Source organism: Trachemys scripta, chromosome 9, assembly GCF_013100865.1.
Source record: "Trachemys scripta elegans isolate TJP31775 chromosome 9, CAS_Tse_1.0, whole genome shotgun sequence".
NCBI classification, from domain to species: Eukaryota; Metazoa; Chordata; order Testudines; family Emydidae; genus Trachemys; species Trachemys scripta.
This window is the reverse complement of record NC_048306.1, coordinates 93,206,044-93,226,049: the sequence shown is the minus strand read 5'-3', so window position 1 is coordinate 93,226,049 and position 20,006 is coordinate 93,206,044. Positions and strand designations below refer to the sequence as shown.

At 43.4% G+C, this 20,006-nt stretch overlaps 1 protein-coding gene across 3 annotated transcripts in view; it reads left to right on the top strand.

Moving 5' to 3' along the window:
• Window positions 1–20,006, top strand: part of GNB4 (G protein subunit beta 4) — a 120,892-nt gene that overhangs the window by 49,780 nt on the left and 51,106 nt on the right. Inside the window, exon 1 of one of the 3 annotated variants that reach the window (XM_034782179.1) lies at window positions 11,885–11,906. The exons of 1 other annotated variant lie outside the window; for it this stretch is intronic. The gene's annotated coding sequence lies outside the window, so the exon portion shown is untranslated. Of the gene's footprint in view, window positions 1–11,884; window positions 11,907–13,927; window positions 14,058–20,006 lie in introns of those variants that run through there. One more of the 3 variants, XM_034782178.1, reaches the window with a different exon arrangement.

Genomic DNA, 20,006 nt, shown 5'->3' with positions numbered 1-20,006 from the left:
GGAGCCGCAGCCAGTGGCCCAGGCTGGGGGCCTGGTACAGGGTCAGGAGCGGAGCCAGGCATGGGGCCAGGAGCTGGGGATGCAACTGGGGGCTGGAATGGAGCAGAGAGGGCCTGGGTGATGCTCCCTCTCTGCCCTCGTGGGGGCTGGCCCAGGCCCCCACCACGCCCCCTGGACAGTCCTCTGTGCCCCCAGGGGGATGTGCCCCACACTTTGGGGACCTCTGGACTAAAAGCTAGAAAGTGCTGTTCAGAAGAAAATCAAATACTAATAAAACTCCTTTTCAGTATTGGTAGTGTAGCTTATTAAAAAGGAAAGATTATTTTTTTTAATCTGTGTAATATTTTTGCTGTTTTACTTTTTGCATTTCATTCATTCAGAGACTGAACAAGATTGGTCACTTTCACGTTTCTCATACTCAGTTTCAATTTTTTTTGTTTCTCATGCACCCTGTCATGACTAGTGCAATGCTGGTATGTTATATAGTGTATTTAGTCTCAAGAGTAGGGTAGGCAGGTGACCTGGATTTGATTTCAGTCAGCTCTGCCATGGATTCACTGGGTCACCCTTGGCAAGTCACTTACAGAACTTTATTCCTCACTTTCCCATATGTAAAATGTGGATAATGAAAGGTATTCACCATTGTAAACAGTTTGCGATCTTTGAATAAATAGCACTGTGTGTGTGCAAGTATTATTTAAGTGCAACCCTGTTTTACAATTATGTTCTACAAACTATTTCATTTGTCTTTTAAATCATATCATTTGACTAGAATGTGAGACTTCCACCTCTTTATCCCCCTCTTAAAATAATCCCTAAATGTTGGGTCTTAACTGTTGTACAAGTCCAGGCTTCTTTTAGGAGCTCTGAACCTCTAGTGTATCAGAGTTTCAAAAAGATCTAGGTGACATCCAGCCCATTTAATGGACAGCATATGCATTTATTTTGGCTAAAGGGAACCATTAAGAGGTAAACCTAGACCAGCACTGCAAAATGGGTCTTCCCTCCCCCCCGCTTTTCCCAGATGACTCCTTATAAAGGACTTGATCACCTAATTGAGGGCACAGTAGTGAATTCATTTTCATTGCTCACAGCCTGCTTTTAAATCTGTCTCCGATCACATTTGAAATGATGTATTAGCGCAATCTAGGCCACAATGTCATTTCCAACATCCCTAATTCATTGCGACTGGCAGCCTTACTCTCAGGAAGGATCAAGGCCATAGGAACAAGGTTGATAGAGGTCAAAGCTGAGTGTCAGTGGCAGAGCATGTTGAAAAGTTTGCTAAGAGCAGCCTTTGTTTCTCTCTAGCTCTGGAGGAATTAGCCTCTGGTATTGGACTTTCTCATTCATGAATCCTAAAATTCAACCCTTGTACCAAAAATCCTTTCAATTAAGAGAAATAAAATCTCTTAAGTGGCAAAACCTGAATTGCTATACTAGGCTGAATAATGAACCCTGTAGTTCAGTATCCTGTCTTTTACACTTGCTAATAACTGGATACCTCAGAGGAATCAAAACACTTCTATAATGCATCTCTTATGCAGTAGTGTGCCATAGGGAAAATGTCTTCCCAAGCCCAGCTGGAGATTAGTTTATATCCCAAAGCATGAGGATTCATAGTTTTTGTCATTGTTATCCTAGTTAATGCAACTGCACCTGCTGTTCTCATTCATTTAAATGTCTAACTTCTTTTTGAATCTCACTAAATCATATTTGTCTCTGTAACATCTTGTAGCTTGGAGTTCCACAGGCTAAACATAAATCACATTCAGTTTGTGCGAGAAATAGGTTTTGGATGTGTAAATTTGTTCATTTGTGTGCTCTGATGATAGTGTACAAATTTATATGCTTATAAAGAATTGACGTTTTTCTAAAATATTGGCCAGTAGCTGAATTAAACAATCTTCCATTTAAAATATGTAGAATGTACCTTGATACATTTTTACTGTGCTTGGACAACAGTTGTTGGTAGTACTGTAATTTCTAAACATTACAAGCATACTGCTCTCCATGCTTCTACCATTTCAAGTGGAAGATGATGAGAGGCCAATTGAAATGTACACAGCTTGCACAAACTAAATGTGATATATAAACATGGTGTCAACATTTAACTAATACATTTCTCCTCTTCACCTTCATGGTATTTCATAATTCTACACCCTTTGATAACTCTGTCCATGTCAATTTCTGCACTACCCCTTCTATGGAAGTGTTTCCTAGTGGATAAAGCACTGGACTGGGACTCACAAGGCCTTGATTTTATTCCCAGCTCTGCCACTAGTCTGCTAGGTGACTTTGGGTAAGTCATTTCACCTCCCAATGCTTCCATTTCCCTAGGTGTATAATGGGGATCCTTTTGTAAAATGCTTTGAGATCTATTGATAAAAAGTGCCATATAAGAACTAGGTGATGATATTATTATTGTTTGTTTATTACCTTTGATTTGGTAAGTCTTTCATGATTGTCTGCATTGTCTTCTTCATTCAGTTCACCCCATATGCCTAGAACAGAATTTTCCATTAACATATATTATGCCCGCTCTTCTTTAAGAAGCACCCAAGAACTCGCCTGAAATGATCACCTACTGCTCTGTGTTGATGGATGTGGTTCTTGTTTGCACAATATTGTACTCATTCATGCCTACAATCTGCAAAATCCTTGGAATAGGGATCCTGTTGGGCGTATGGTAACATGCCATGTATGCCCCAAAGACCAGTAATACACAGAAATTGTTATTAATAATTGGGAATAGATTTGCAGCCTGAAAAAGTGGGGCCCCTGTGTGGTATCCCAAGAACCCTGAGGGCATCTTCAGGATTCGTAGGCCAGACTCTCGTAATCTTCCATGTGTATATTAAACCCAAATTCCTATCTGGAGACAAGAATCCAAAGGAAAATCCACAAAGAGAACTTCAGAATCAGTGTTGTGAACTAGCAAGTTATATTCAAAATGGGAGGCCCAGTAATAATCACTCTGTGCTGCCACTCATCTCCATTCTCTGAAGAGAGCAAAAATACTCAAATGTTTTTTTGTTTTTTTTTTTGTAGCTGCTCTTGGAGCATTTTCCATATTTGCATCAGTCCTATACTTTTGTCACACAGAACTACTTGCAGAACAAAGATTTTATAATATTCTCACTCCTTCCTTCCTTCCACTCAAGTGGCACTGCAATGGTTGCTCAGTTGTTCTCCTCACACAGTGAGTCACCTGGCTCCCTCCAGAGAGTCTGGAGTCGAGACTCCAAGACCTAACTGCAGAGTGAACTGACTTCATTGCATAATCCGTGATTACACTGGACCTCCAAAGCCAATCAGTTTGTCTCTCACTTTCCATTCCAGCCACTGATTCTTCAGATTTCAAGTGATAGTTTCCTTGTTTTATTCTTTTACTTTTATTACATTTTCTCTGCCTTGATTTTTCTATTTTAAATCATTTGGATTTAAAGGTGCCTGAAAGACACTGTATTGACAGCCCTGGAAACCAAAGCCTGGTGTTTCTTAACAGAACAAGTTCAGCTGATAAAGCACAGAAAATGCACTCTTTCCCCACCAGCCTGACTAAACCCTGACCTAGAGTCTTCCTTTTGGGGCGTGGGGGTGTGTGGAAATGTGGGCCCCTTGGCCATTCCATCTTTAATTTCTGCTGAGGCTGACAACAAGGGTGCCAGTTAAGTCATTGGTAGTGTCTCTTGTGATGCAGGTTGGACCCTTGTCTGTTAAGAATTAGACTGAGACCACAGATACATTTCATGTCAGACACCGCCTTGTCTGGTGGAAGATTACCATTACTGGGTACTGTGAAAGGTCACCTATGTACAAGCAGAGCTGCTGACAGAATAGTAAAAGCTCCGTCTTGCTTCAGTTGCACTGCTGAACCACTGAAGTGTTCTGGAAATAAATCGATGTGAGACAGTAGCAAGAATGAAAACCAGAGCTCGAGGATAAAGAGATAGCATGTTTAGGAGGAAACAGGCAAACATGGAAGCAAAGCCTGAAGATATAGCATGTGCTTTCCTGTATGGTAGCAAAGGTGGTACACCTTTATATAACACGACCCGATATAACACGAATTCGGATATAACGCGGTAAAGCAGTGCTTCGGGGGGGTGGGGCTGCGCACTCCAGTGGATCAAAGCAAGTTCGATATAATGCAGTTTCACCTATAATGCAGTAAGATTTTTTGGCTCCTAAGGACAGCGTTATATTGGGGTAGAGGTGTATATGTAACCCCATTTAGTAGATTGAGTACATTTAACAGTAAAGCAAGCAAGCTTTTAACAATCCCAGTTTCTTCATTGGTCACTGGGAAAACAGAGCAAGGGCTGTATCACTTATCAGGAAGCAGTTAATCTGAATGTAATGGGGGGGAAAAGTAAATATAAAGGCTGGCATAGGTGTGGATCAAAGTTTCTCATCTAACTAACTGTCTAGATTGTAGTGGTAAGAGGTTCTGTCAATCAGAGTCAAAACAAAGGGTGAGGACAAAACAAAGTGATTGCCAAGGAAGGAGTACTGCGGAAAGGGATCTGGGGGTGATAGTGGACCATAAGCTAAATATGAGTCAACAGTGTAACACTGTTGCATAAAAAAACCATCATCATTCTAGGATGTATTAGCAGGAGTGTTGTAAGTAAGACACGTGAAGTAATTCTTCCATTATACTCCATGCTGATTAGACCTCAACTGGAGTATTGTGTCCAGTTCAGGACGCCACATTTCAGGAAAGATGTGGACAAATTGGAGAAAGTCCAGAGAAGAGAAACAAAAATGATTAAAGGTCTAGAAAACAATCTTTCTATGAGGGAAGATTGAAAAAATGGGTTTGTTTAGTCTGGGAAAGAGAAGATTGAGAGGGGACATGATAACAGTTTTCAAGTTCATAAAAGGTTGTTACAAGGAGGAGGGAGAAAAATTGTTCTTCTTAACTTCTGAGGATAGGACAAGAAGCAATAGGCTTAAATTGCAGCAAGGTAGGTTTAGGCTGGACATTAGGAAAAACTTCCTAACTGTCAGGGTGGATAAGCACTGGAATAAATTGCCTAGGGAGGTTGTGGAATTGCCATCATTAGAGATTTTTAAGAGCAGGTTAGACAAACACCTGTCAGGAATGGTCTAGATAATATAGTCCTGCCGTGAATGCAGGGGACTAGATTAGATGACCTCTCGAGGTCCCTTCCAGTCCTATGATTCTATAAAAGGGAAGGAGTATATGTATTGCAAAGAAAACCTGATTAAGCTAACTAATCAACAGGACAGTTCCTTTGTGAATTAGTGCTGTTGAGAAACCAAAGTCACTATCAGACAGTTTTTTTTTTTTCTTCAGAATAACCAAAATGGATTGCTAAATGGCCAAACTAATTCTGAAGTCTAAAAAGCAGCCTACTCTTTCCTCTGATTTCGTAAGATTTGCTGAAGATATTGTGATTCTCTGCCCTGGTTTTTCTTTGGTAAGATCAATAGATGAGATCCTTTATAGATTTGTGTGTGTGTGTGTGTGTGTGTGTGTGTTTTTGCTTTAAAATCTTTGCCTCCTGGAGAAACACAGCTAACCATCTATATTGTGAGATGGTTTGGAAATAAGTTAAATAATGGGCTGTTAACAATGGAGCTGGTGAAATAGTGGGCAGTTTGGAAGCGTGGAAAGTACCATGCTAATGATGAACTATGCATTTCTTAGGAAGTGAGGTAAGAATTTGCAGAGACTTAACTGATATTTTTAGATTTTCTGAGGCTGGTTGGATGAGCTGTCTCGTGCGCTGTCCAGACTAGGGAAATTTTCAAAAAATCTCCTATGACCACTAACACCAGTTCAACTCAGAGTAGATCTAACTGACATGGCCTTCCATAGAGTTTCCTTCCAGGGGGGATGAAGGCAGCTTTAAAAACTGGCAGAATTGTGCTGGCAAGAGTTCTCAGCGCCCTGTTGAACCAGCAGCTTTTCAACCTTTACTAGTATTATCTATTTGTATTGGACCAGGATCCCATTGTGCTAGGCTCTGCACAAACACAGAATCAAAAGATGGTCTCTTCCCCAAGGGGCTTACAATCTCAGTAAAAGACCAGACAGATGAGTGAGTATAAGGAAACAATGAGAATATCGGTCAGCATAAGGCACTCCTAAACAGAAATAACGTGCTCACAAGCAGGTTGCACTGATTTTACAAAATTGTTTCTAAATCAGTTTCTTTAGACCACTAGCAGCCTAAGGGTAGTCAAACTTTTTATAGGCAAGTTACCTAAGAAAAGCTTAGAGGAGGGATTTGAAGGTGAATAATGAGGTAACTTTGCAGATCATACAGGGACTGCCTTCCAAGTGTTGGGACAACATGGGAGAAAGCATGAAGGTGTTTGAAAATTTAACAAGTGGGCAGTGGCGGATTAGCCAGTAGGCCAATTGGGGGGCCCCCAGAAAAATGGGCACCACTGTGCCCTGACCCACTCCGCCTGCCTGCCCGGCGCTCCTGCCGGGGAGCGGGGTTGGGGCATGGGGGCTTTTCCCGCTCCCCCTCGCCCGCCCGGTGCTCCTACTGGGGAGTGGGGGAAGCCCCCAGCACCCCTACCCTGCTCCCCGACAGGAGCGGCAGGCGGGGCAAACCCCCACACCCCGACTCCACTTCCCCTGCAGGAGCACCAGAGGAGAGCGGGGGGATAGACTGCAGGCGGAAGGGGCCCTCTCTTGCTCTTGCCCAGGGCCCCACAAACTCCTAATCTGCCTCTGAGTGGAGATTGGAGACAAGCATAGACAGCTAGATAGTGACTGCGAGGTGATTGGTAAGGTGAGGGACTGACTCTGAGGGGCCTTGAAAATGAATACAAACAGCTTGTGTTTGTGATCAAGAAGGGGGAGCCAGTGGAGGGATGCAAAGTGATGGGTGACATGGGAAAAGTGACGGGCTAGGAAAATGACCTTTGCAGCAGCATTGTGAATGGATGTGAGCAAAGCAAGATTGTTTGTCAAGGCCGAAGAGAAGGATGTTGCAGTAATCGAGGCATGAGGTGATGAAAGCCTGGATGATCGTTTTAGTTGTGGTAAATGGATAGGAAAGGCTGCATCTTAGAGATGTTATGCAGAAAGAATCAGCAGAGTTTAGATAAAGCCTGGATGTGGGGACTTAGAGCAGTGGAGGCAACCTGCGGCCCGTAGGCCACATACTTGTTCATGTCAATTCCATTCTAGGTGTGTGCATGCCCACGTGTACTGTTGTCAGAAATTTTGCCTTAGCGGTATCCGTAGGGCTGACTCTGGTGCCCTCTCAGTTCCTTATTACCACCCCTGATGGTTGCTTGAAGTGCCTTCCTCTTGCTTTGCAGGTATGATAGCGGTTTATTAGCTACTGGCTGTTCTCTTTGTATATAGTTGACAATAGTTAGTTAGTAATTAAGTGTTAGGTTAGTTAGTTAGAATCTCAGCAATTACTTTACCGTGCGGTGGGGCATGCCCGTTTCTGGGTTGCAAACCGTACTCAGCTTGTAATAAGCCTATGCCGGTTAGTGACCCCTACAGCAGTTGCCTAAAGTATTTGGGGGAGTCACACATGAAAGAAAAGTGCAGGATCTGCAAAAATTTTAGGCCAAGGACCCAAAGACTAAGTTGTTCCATACGTCGACGCAGCTCTTCGTCGTGGTGGCATACAGAATGAAGGGCCTTCCTGCATCTGCTCAGAGAATTTCATTGTGGATCACTGCCTGCATAAGGTTTTGCTAGGAACAGGCAAAGGTGCCACTGCCGGTGATTGTCACTGCCCATTCAACCGGAGCGCAAGCCTCATCGGCAGCCTTCCTGCCCAGATGCCGATTCGAGATATCTGCAGGGCCGCTACCTGGTCATCCATCCATACGTTCACATCCCATTACATGATCATGCAGCAGGCCCAGGACGATGCTGGCTTCAGTAGAGCAGTATTGGAAACTGCACAACCATGAACTCTGAGCCCACCTCCAGGGATATTGCTTGTGAGTCACTTATAATGGAATTGACATGAGCAAGCACTTGAAGAAAAAACGGTTACCTAACATTCATAATTGGTGTTGTTCTTCGAGATGTGCTGCTCATGTCCATTCCATTACCCGCCCTCCTACCCCTCTGTTAGAGTTACCGGCAAGAAGGAACTGAGAGGGCATAGGGCCAGCTGTGCCTCATATACCGGCATATGAACGCGAGACTCCAGAGGATGCCAGAGCCAGCCCTACAGATACTGCTAAGGCAAAAAATTCTGACAATGGGCATGCACACCTAGAATAGAATGGATATGGGCAGCACATCTTGAAGAACAACAGTTACGAAAGGTAGGTAACCGTTTTTTCTTACTGACATGCTAAACCAATCTAAGGCCTATTGAATTAAATCTGTAATTTGCTTGTGTCGACAAGGCCCCAGTATCTGAAGCCACTGATCTTACATGGAGTTGGATGAAAATGCTTGTAAAATATTATCACTGGTGTGGGTGGAGAATTCTGATTTAGTAGCATTTCATACTCCTTTTGCATGGATTCCAATGACTAAACAAACTACAAGGTAACAGAGAATCAAGCTCTGCATGTTTCACTTTCCCCGTCTGCAAATGAAGATATTTTCCTGACTCGCAGAGGAGTTGAGGATACTTTTTTTTTTCTTTTTTTCTTTTTTTTGTAAGATGTTTTGAGATTCTTAGGTGGAAGGACAAAGAATAATTAGACACTTAAATACCTTTGAGGATCTGAGGCATATTATATAATCAGTTAAAATGAAAATGGAACTTTCCAGGGCTCTATCCATGTTAAACTTTCATACACTTTTTTCCTTTTTATTTACCAATATGCTAGTTTAGTGTTCCGCAAAGCTCCATTTTGAAAGAGGATAAAAAGGGCTGTGTTCATTTGAGGCCCATATCCTGTTAGTGAGCCCCACCCACAACTGAAGTTTACCATCAGGAGGTGGAGTTGAGAGAAACTTTAAGGGAACCAGCTTGGATGGGCAGAGTTGCCTTATCTGCAGAAATTTTTCGTCCTTGTGACAATTTCCCCCTTTATGAAAGGTGATTAAGCAACTTCTTCTGCAGCCGTCTAGTGACTCTCTGAATGAGGTTTTTTCTTTTCTGGTGAAGAAAAACAAAGTTGAATCCAGTCTTGATCTGTTACCTTTGAAGTTTGCAATGGGGATCACTCATTAAATGCAAGGTAAATATGTTCCTGAATGACACCTGTCCATTGAATAAATGAAGGACAGATGTCTTCAACTGAGAAGCACCAGTGTATTCTTTAGAACCAGGACAAAGTTATTAAAATATCAGGCTTGTTAGCTGAGTCAGTTGGTGAAGTAAGGGATGTGCATAAACATTTCCGTTGTTATGACTCAATGCAATGTAAGCAATGAACTGCTTTTTTACAGTGTATATTGTAGTATTGATAAATGACTTGATATAACACGGTAGTATCATGTCAGAAAAATATGAGGGTTGCCTAACCCCAAAGACTGGTCCAGATACTATACTTCACTACGGGGGCAGGGGGGGGTCGATTTAAGATACGCAAATTCAGCTACGCGAATAGTGTAGCTGAATTCGACATATCGGAGCCGACTTACCCCGCTGTGAGGACGGTGGCAAAATCGACCTCCGCGGCTCCCCGTCGACGGCGCTTACTCCCACCTCTGCTGGTGGAGTAAGAGCGTCGATTTGGGGATCGATTGTCGCATCCTGATGAGATGCGATAATTCGATCCCCAAGAGATCGATTTCTACCCGCCAATTCAGGCGGGTAGTGTAGACCTAGCCTATGACTCTGTGAAATCCTCTTACTAAATACCTAAGACTCAGTTATGCTTATTATGAGGCAGAACTGTGTTGGAAAGGGGAAAGAGGCAGGTGCACCACCCAAGGATTATGGTCCTACTCAGGATTGCCCTATAATCACTTTATAGTAGCTAAACAGGTTCTGTGTACTCCACTGAAGAACTCCTGGCTCAGTCAGCATGTTGGCACAGCATAGAGTGGAAGGAGATATGACCTAATAAGCAGCCTTTCATCCCACTGTTCACCACTGCCATAAGCTCAGTACAGGCTATGATAATGGAGGGTATGAGTTAGAGCAGCTCTCATAGGTGCCCTTTGAAACTGACATGGTACTTGGCAGCCGCTGAATAATGGAGGTGCAACCTATTTTCTCCTCTCTCATATACCAGTTTTACACTGGTGCAAATCCACTAACTTCAGTGAAATTACTAGTGATTCTTACCAATGTGAGAGAAAAATCAGTCCCAGTGCCTTTGGGTGCTAATGGGGAGAGGTGCCCCTAGCTACACATGTGCAATGGGAGCAGCCAGTGTTCCTGCCAATGTAATACCCTGGCATTCAGAACATGGACCCCTCACCCTGGGCATACATGCTGCTTCCCTGGCTGTGGGCCACCCCAGGCACTACACTGCTGAGCACCAGCAGAAAAATGATGGCTGCCCCCCTGCTCGGGAGCACTCATGCGGGGGCTTTCTTGCAAGCTCTCCATTCCAGTGAAGCAGCTGTAAGTAACATATCACTCATATCATATCAGGAACAGGAAAGAGAGGGAACTTGGGAGCAGGCCATAATTTGGCTGCAGGCATTCAGGAATGCAAAGGCTTTGTAGTCTATATTGGTTCCACTTGGCTGGGTGTGAGTGAAAAATGTTGGCTTCTCTCCTGAGAGTGTCAAAGAGGGTGCCAATTAGGAGCAGTTGTGGTGGCAATTGTCCTGAGATCATACATGTCACATCACAGAATCTTTACTCTTCCTTTTTCTCCTGTTTTTGTTTCCCTCTTGCTCTGTGACTCACTTAATATCCAGAGTCTCTATCAAGGCCTGTTCTAGGGAAACAAAATAATTATCAATATACAAGAAAATAATTTAAATGCAGTGTCATGTGTTTAGCAAATCTATTTGTGTCTCAAAATTCTGTAAATAAACTCCATTTTTAGTTTCACATTGCGGGATTATTGCCCAACAGGTATTATTTGCTAATGGGAGGGCATCAGATGTAGCAGAACAGTTCTGGTGATAATTAAGCTTCTCCCTTTGGTATTTGCAATGGAGTTCATTCAGTTTTACTGTTTATATCCACCTCACGTAGGCTTTATGCAAACATAATTCATGTTAGAAACCAATTCAATAGACTGCTGAGCATTATTTCCCCACTAATACAGTACTACGGGCAACAAAACGCTGCTCTCCCTTTTGTAAAGGAGATGGGGCTGCCTCTAAACCTAAGTAACTTTTAAGAGGAGAATATAAATTAGAGTGAGTTGGCTATAACACTTGGGCTTGTCTGTGAACCAACACTGGTTCATGTGAACAGTTGACAGGCACAAAAACTGTTCAGCAATGTTTTTTTTTAAAAGGCATTTTTGCTCTCTCTGGACAGCTATTAAATTTCTGAATCTGTTCTTTGTGTTGTACTTCAAATTCTCAAGTTCATCAGGACAAGTCACATGCGTAGTACTGTCTCATATGGCCACATCTGGTTGCTCAACTTGTGTGAACTTCATGCAAACATGAACCCATCAAACGCATCCTTGCCTATGAGTTCATGCAAAATTCAAGCATGCCAAAGTGCATTACAATTGAATCTGAAACTTTACAAGCTTCAGGGCCTGCAAACCCATAACAACCAGTTTTGATGCAAAACAATACCAAATCTTTGTAAAACTCAACTGTAAGTGTATAAATGGGATGACATGGTATGAAAAAGGATGAGAAACCCTATTCTAGTCACATCCTTTTCTCAAATCCCATCCTTAATTATACTCCTTTCTGGAGTTATCCCAAGAGCTCTTTCTCTTTAAATCTTCTGACGTCAGAGATGCGAATCCATAGCAACTGTCTGTCACATTGGATCAGTCCATGAGGGAAGTGGAAAGTGGGAAAGAAATTGCTCCTGTGCAATCAAGGCTTCAGTGTGAGTAAATACAAGGGATGCATTTATTTTGTGACATTCTGGATGGATTTTTAAAGCAATATCGGCAGCAGCAAAAGGAAACTGCAAGTATTAAATCTCCTGTAATGTGCATAATATTTTATGTAGTGATTGCATTTAATAAGCTAGGTCAGTGGTTGCTGCAGCTGCTGTTCAGAGGGAATATTTTAAAGGCAAGAGGGAAGCTCAGATTATATACTGCCATGATGCATCAGAAACCCAGACTGGAGACAAAGTCTCAGTGCCTGGCAGTTTTCTTGATAATGTTAAATGGTGCAGTCAGTATTAAACTATCTACAAACCCAGCCAATATGTAAATACTTCTTTTGTACAGAATTTCCTTAACCGTTTATGTAGAGATTTAGAGGGGCTGTCACCAGTTTGATGATGGCCCTTAAAAATTGTCATACCCACTGAAATAAAAGCATGCAACTGTTAATAAGATATGCACCACACTTAACATGTATCTAGGTGCATCTCTCACGCTAAGGGGTGAAGCTGGAGATGCTTATGTGCCAATGCAATGGCCAAAACAGCTTTAAACAGAGTTGCTATAGGCAAAAGTGGTGTAAAATCTGCATATGGGTACTCCACAGCCTCCTGGGTGCCAGGGAAGTCTCAGTGGTCCATGTCTGCAGATCAGCGCAGAGAGGAGAAATGTGGGAGTGACCGTGGCATACGTTGCTGCGCCTTGAATTACCTAGCAGTAGATAGATATGGCTGGGCTGTGAGGATGCCCCAGGCCTTAATTTCTGGTTGAAGTGAGGATTCTACTCCTACCAACTCCACCCTGTTTTCTGAGTCCCCCCCAGAATAAACTGTTTACTTGGATTTTTCATGAGATATTAGAATGGTGTCCAAAATTACAAATGCATACAGCTGTGGTGTACTTCAGTAGACATGCCAGGTAGCAAATTAAATTTATATGGGGTGCTGAGCCAGAAAATAATTTATTGGTTCACCTGCATCTGTTTACACGTTTACAGCACAGTGTTAGCCACCCAATTTAACTTGCATGTAGATGTTATGCATTAGATGCACAGGTGAAATTGTAGTTGCTGTTCTTCACCATCCCTATGAAAGACGACCGATATGGTGTACTAAAGAAAGCCTTTAGAGAGGTTCCCTACTATATACTGAATGTGTATGCATGCATATGGTACCTTTTCCCTAACCTGAAGGAGAGTGCCGTGTGGCTCAAAAGTATGTCTCTTACTCCCAGAAATTGGTTGACTAAATATTTACCTCACCTTGTCTTGCTAAGAGCCTAGGAGTGACATGTCTACACCCCCATGCATATAGTTGCTACAGCTCTCCTAAACTTATTAAAGAGCTGTATGAATGTCATCACCCTCAACATGCCCAATATATGCATGGTAAATTATGCATGAAATTAAGAGTGTAGCATCACACCACACTTACTGCCCGCAGTGGTAGAATGCCTTCAACAACACCCTAGGTGCTCTGCGTGGAATAAACATGGCCCTAGCTCCCTTCTACCTAATTGAATGCTCCTGGAGCTGCTAGGCCCGTTACTATCCGTGGGGCTGAACGCTGAACCGTTTGTGCCATGAGGCACGTTAAACACGCATGTAGACGCTCTGCATTAATGAAGCCCCGGAGGGGTGACGTGCAGGGAGGGACGCGCCCCACTGTAAACGGGGGAGAGAGGCGCTCCGGATTAAACGTGTCGCGCGGGTGCGGGGCCCGCCGTCACGCCCGCAGGGGCTGCATTACACACGCCTGCAAGCAGGAGCCCCCAGCCACATGGCGCAGCTTCGCGCGCGCACGGCCGGGCCACGCGGCGGCGGCGGCTGCCCACTGCCAGTAGAAAGCCCGCTCTCCGTGCCCCGCAGCTGCCCCGCCCCTTGGACTGTACTATTCCACCTTGGGCCGTACCATCCTGCGCCTGCGGCGCGGGGGGGCGGAACGGCTGCTGCAGCCCCGGCGGAATTAGCGGAGGCAGGCGCAGCAGGTTTGTCGGCGCCCAGCTCGGAAGGCGCGGCTCCCCCGTCTCTCGTCTTCCCTCCTCCTCCTCCCCCCCCCCGCCCGCTGGGCCATGCGCGGTCCCGCCCGGCGTTAGGAGCGGCCCGGAGCGCGGTTGTCTGGCTGGCAGGCAGGCAGCTCCCTCAGGTAAGCGGGACCCGCGGCCTCCCCTGCCCGCCGCCGGGCCTGGGCAGCGACTCTCCCCGCGCAAGGACCCAAGGGGGGGCTGCCAGCTGGGGCGGGGCGGGGCGGTGGTGGCGGCTGCTGTCCCCCCCTCCCCCCAGCGGTGGCCGGGCCTGGTGTGGTGCGCGCGCAGAGGCCTGCGGAGGGGCTGCGGCGCCCCGAGCTGGGAGGGGGGGGGGCTGATGTGGCGGCCCCTAAGGGGAGAGTGTGTGTGTGGTGCGGTGGGGGGGTTGGGTGTGGCCCCTAGGCGGGCGGGGGGCGGAGGATCCCCTTGATGCTGGGGGTGATGCGGCCGCTGGGGCTGCTCCTCTGAATAATATGTGGAGGAGGCTGGTGGGCGGGGGGCGACTGGCGGGCAGCCTCCCTCCGGGGGTGGGCAGGGAGTGGGGAGTCTCCTTGTCTCCAAAGACAGGCGCGGCGCCCTCCTGCCTTGTGACCCCCAAGGGCAGCAGGCTCCCCTCCCCCCTCCTCCGCCCCGGGCAGCTGGGGGCCGAAGCGCTGACTGCCTCCGGTGTCCAGGGAGGCTGCGGTTGCGGTTGTATCGAATTACTCATTTTCCTGGAGGAGCGAAGTGGATCCGTGGCGCTGGGGAAGCCCAGCCCCGGTGAGGGTGTTCTTTTTTTTAAGAAGGATCGTGTGGTCTCTGGGTCTTTCAAGCCAAATGCCCCTAAAGCAATTGACACGTTTCAAGGCAGGTGAGTGGGGTTACTCAAACCCCATCAATGTGAGAGACCCCAAGTGTTCCAGACCTTACCCTGTATTTCGGTGGGGTAGGAAGTGGGGCTGAACTGTACAAGGCCTTCCTTTTCTCTAGAACAGGCAGCCTGGAGCTCCTCTCTCTGAAGCCTAAGCAGAGCGTTTCATGCTCCTTGCAATAACTGGTTTGTTGTTGACATTCTTGGGTAGGAAAGGTTTCAGAACTGCAGCCTGAAGTGTTATGGTGTGTTATATTTAACGTTAATGTTAATCAGAGAAACACGTAGATTGGAGGAACAAAATATCCTCTGGCTAGGGGACGCACTCTGTACTAGGAAGTCGTTGTCATGTTGCTGACCATGGTTATCAATAATGGGTTCAGTATTGATAATGATGTGACTGCTGATGCAGATGGGGTATAGCACCCTTTGAGTAATGGTACTGAAAATGGCTTTGTCACATCAATAGTAGCAGCTAAGCCTACCCATTTCATTGTCAGTAACAGATCCATTTCCTATTACCCAATTTCTATTTTTAGATGTTTAGAATAGATAGGGAAATCTTCTTTCTGCCTGAAATGTAAGACAGTGACTTATATTTGTGTTTTTGCATTTAGCAAAAGTATAATCTGCTAATGGAACCCCATACTTTTTTTTTTTTTTTTCTGTTTGGGGATTATAACATAGTGCTAAATCTTGAAGTATCATTTCATGTCTCCAGGAAAAGTGCTTGCAGCTCCTTTTGGTTAATTAAATGGCATATGTGTATTATACTTATCAATGCTATTGAGATATGTTGCTAACTTTTAGAACCAAATTCCTTTCTTCCACAGAAACGTGGCCTTCTCTTAGGGATAAAAGTAAATATAGACGCCCAAGATTTTGAATCTTGTAAAAAGGTCATAGGAAATTTTGGCTTGGTCTAAATTGGAAAAAAAATTGTCAAAAACCTGCCATGTGGTTGAGCATCGGCAAATTGAAAGTTATGCTGCTTTAGTGCTACTTGTGTTAATCCAAAAGAGGTTTCTTGCCTGCCCTGCTGTGATAGGGCAATCTCCTGAAGAGTTACTTAGGTTCACAGTGGGAGAGTGGAAAAAGGAAAGTCTGTTCACAGAATTCCATTAGATATGTTGAGAGTGATACAAAAAGATATATAGCCATATGTTAGAGCTATTAGTTAATGCTGGTGTACCCAGTTGGCTCACTAGGAATTGCATATGTAGTCCTGGCCTGCAGTAAGAAAAAAATCTTGATTAAAAGGTGCACTTTTAGTTGGGTAAATCCTTTTAACGAGATGTACATTTTTAGTGTTTGTTGCAATCAGTTCATGTGGGAGGCTTATGCACAACCTAACTCTACAATGGCTATTTGCCAGTCAGTTTATATTTCTACAAGGTTACCTTTTCTTTATTTGGGGGGAAAGTATGTGAACAGACTAAAAACAAATGGTGAAAATCTATGTAGAAATGTTTTAGTATTTCTTTAATATGAGACTAGTAGTAGTATGACAAAATTTAAATTTAAATTGAAAAAAGCCCTAAGGTGTATAATATGTTGTTTTTAAACCAGTGAAAGTATTGCCCCAGTTCTCATAAATACATATCTGAAGTACACACATTTTGTATGATTACACATGCAAATTATGAAAGCCTTGATTTGAGATTCAAAATTAGCTGTATATTGAAAATCCTATCCTTATGTCAGAGGTCCAGAGCACACTACCAAATTTCCTGTTTAGCACGATTTTCGGGACTTGGGATGTTTTCTTGAGTAATGATCAGGTCATTAAATACTAGATTGTTGGCCACAGTGTTTAAATACATTTAATTCTGTATACTTAGTTTTAGCCTTTTCATTATCCAAACTTTCTTCATGTTCCTTAGATAGCTTTATCTGCTGTTTAATTTGTCTGATTGTCTGTCACGTGCTCCTGAATTCTGAAAAACTGGGATTGTTATTGTGATTCTTAGAAGTCTCCCTGGAAAAACTTAAAAAATATATTTGGTCTGTAGAACTGTGTACATTGGGTAGCACTATTGTAAGAAAGGTTGTTACATCTTTAAGGAATGCTACAAAGCTGTATGACTGTAAAAATTGTAAAGGTGATATTGGAAATAAATGTAAAACCTGTACACCATATTGTAAATCTTACTCAGTTGTTATGGTCTTCTCTGCCAAAACCGTAAATCAGGCAGGCCCTTAAATAAGTCCTAAGGCAGGGTCAGTTGATTTGCTGCTTCTAATTTTAGAAGTCAGTTCAAAAAGCCTTGTCAAATTGGTGGTAAATCCAGTGTCTGTGGTGAAGTGACATTTGACGCGTTCATTATTGTGCAGCATAAACATTTACCTAGAGAGGTACAATGCTAATGCAGAGCTTTTTTTTTTTTTTGGTGTGTGTGCTTCAGAACACTTAATCTTGTTAATATCAGTGGACAGGTTAATGCAAACCCTGAATGAATTTAATTTATTTTTAATAAAGCATGGATAACACTACAGTGATCTTGGACAATTTAGAAATTCTCTCTTTAGAGCCCACCAAAAAATGAACCCCCTCTTCTTCATACAGATTAGGTTTGAGTCCCTTATATCATCTTTTTCAAATATATACACCTCTACCTCGATATAACGCTGTCCTCGGGAGCCAAAAAATCTTACTGCATTATAGGTGAAACCGAGTTGTATTGAACTTGCTTCAATCCACCGGAGTGCGCAGCCCTGCTCCGCAGAGCACTGCTTTACTGCGTTATATCCAAATTCGTGTTATATTGGGTCGCGTTATATTGAGGTAGTGGTATAGTTTGGTATACTTATCTGTCTGTGTGTGTGTTCGTGTGTGTGAAACTTCTGTGTTTTGCAACCTAGTGTTTTGTGATAAGATTTGTGTGAAAGATGCTAAACAGAACTAACTGAATAATCATGAACACGTAAATGTATACTGTTTAAGGGAAAATGAAATTTTGTGGTTTCTGATATTGAGTATGGTAGAGAATATAATAAAACTTTCCAGATTACATACAGCAGTGCTGTTCTATAAAGTCTATCTCAGTTTTTATTTGAAAGAAAAAAATCTCTTCTGTTATGGAGAACTTTCAAAAGGTGCTCTGAATGTAAACCATGCTGCAGTGTCTTGAGTTTGCAGAGAGTCTGAAACAAATGCTTTGAAGTTTGAACTGCCCTGTTCATTTCATTGAGTACTAAGTCAGATGTCGGTGATACTTTAAATGTGAGTGTTATTTTACAGCTCATCAGAGATAGTAAGCATCACATTATGAAGATCTACACTAACACTTGCCGAAGTATGAGACTAGAAGGACTGGGGATGGAGATAGAAGAACAGAACTAAAAATTAACATGGGCAGGCCTTTAATCACAGATGGTAGGATTTTTGGGGCAGGGGAAGGGATTGGTTTCATTTTTCTGAAGAGGGACTTGACTTTCAAAAGTTTGAGAAATGTTAACGTATCTTAGGGCACGTCTTCACTGGCAACACGCCTTTTGTAGTTGCAGCATAGCGCTGGGAGAGCTCTCTTTTTAAAAACAAACAAACAAACAAACAAAAAAAAAAACAAAAAACCACCCACCTCCACAAGGGGCGCAGCTACCAGTATTGGTGCACTGTCTATACTGGCACATTACAGCGCTGAAACTTGCAGTGCTCAGGGATGTGTTTTTTCACACCCCTTAGTGAGAAAGTTGCAGCGCTGTAAAGTGCCAATGTAGACAAGCCCTAATTCAATTATTAATATACCTGCTGTGTGTCACTGGGTGAAATGTCTGCGAAGAGTTAGAAAGGAGAGGGAAGAATCGTAGGATGGAAGGGACCTCGAGAAGTTATCTTGTCCAGTCCTCTGCACTCATGGCAGGACAAGTATTATTTATGGCTCAGTTAAATGTCCCAATTAAAAGATTGAGATTCTTTTGCCCTTTCTAGAGCATGAATTTAGTCTCTTAAAGGCAAACTTTGTTCACCAATTTGAAGAAGCCATTGCATCCCCCCACCTATTTCAGGTATTGGATCTCAGACAAGTCTTAATCATAAACGTTTTGCACAAGGCAACTGCTTCAGGCTAATTATGCAGAGTTCAGCACTGCGATTCTAAAGTAGTATCAAAAACTATAATTTTAAGTTTAAATTTCCATTTAATATGATCCCTTACAAATAAAAATTGAGGTTAGTTTTAACATGCTTCTTAAATGAGGTTGAGGAACCAGGAGCAATTCCTGATGGTCACCTTCTACTTCTATATTTTCAATGGGCAAATAGGCCCATCATGATAAAATGCAGGAGTCACTGGACTCTTTTCCTCCTCTTTGTGGGATGAGAGATTCAGGATCCTCAGAGGATAGAAAGAATAGTTTTTTATCGAGTAGCTGGTAGCATGCATATCTTTTTCCTCTTGCCCAGGTGTCCATAGTAGGGTATAAAATTACAGGAAACCTAATTTGCAGACAGAGTAACATTTACTTCAATGGTTTGCCCCTTAAAAATACCAACCAAGACATGAATTATAAGTGATATAACTTGTGTATATAGAAGTTTTGGGACTAAAAAGTGCAATCTAAATACAAGATACTCCATATTAAAAAAGCAAAAATTGGCTGCCATGCTGTTTAAAAACCTCCTGGACTAAAAACTCTCAATCATGTTATGACAGATTCAAATCTGTGCCGCTAGATATGTTTCCCCAAGTCTTGAGCTACTACTGAAGACAGTGCATTAAATAGTTCACAATTGCATATATCTTTTAAAATGTTTACCACTGCTTTCTGTTTACCAGTACCTCCTGGCATTCTGACCCAAAGCAATTAAAATCCTGTTCTAACTTTCAGACATTAAGGGCCATATTGTACCCCTTGATCTATATGTGGACAGGACCCTCTGCATACTGATCATGCTCCTCCTACACAGAAAGGAGACGTCAGCTGCCTCTGCAGCAGCATTTTCCCGCTACTCCATCCACCATCTTTGGACCCAGTGGATGATTCTCACAAGAACAATGAGAGGAGGGCCATGGGGATATGAATTATCCTTCCCCCTCCATCTATACCAGGTCTGTAGAGTTCCCAGTGTAAAGTCATAAAACTGGCGGCTGTATTACTTTTCCATGGACAGCCTCCATGGTGGGGAATGGTCCTGTCAGTGCAGTTCAGATTGAGCTCTGCTCTCAAGGAGTAGGCAGGCTTCAGGGCTCCAGAACATACTAGAAACAGAATCTCT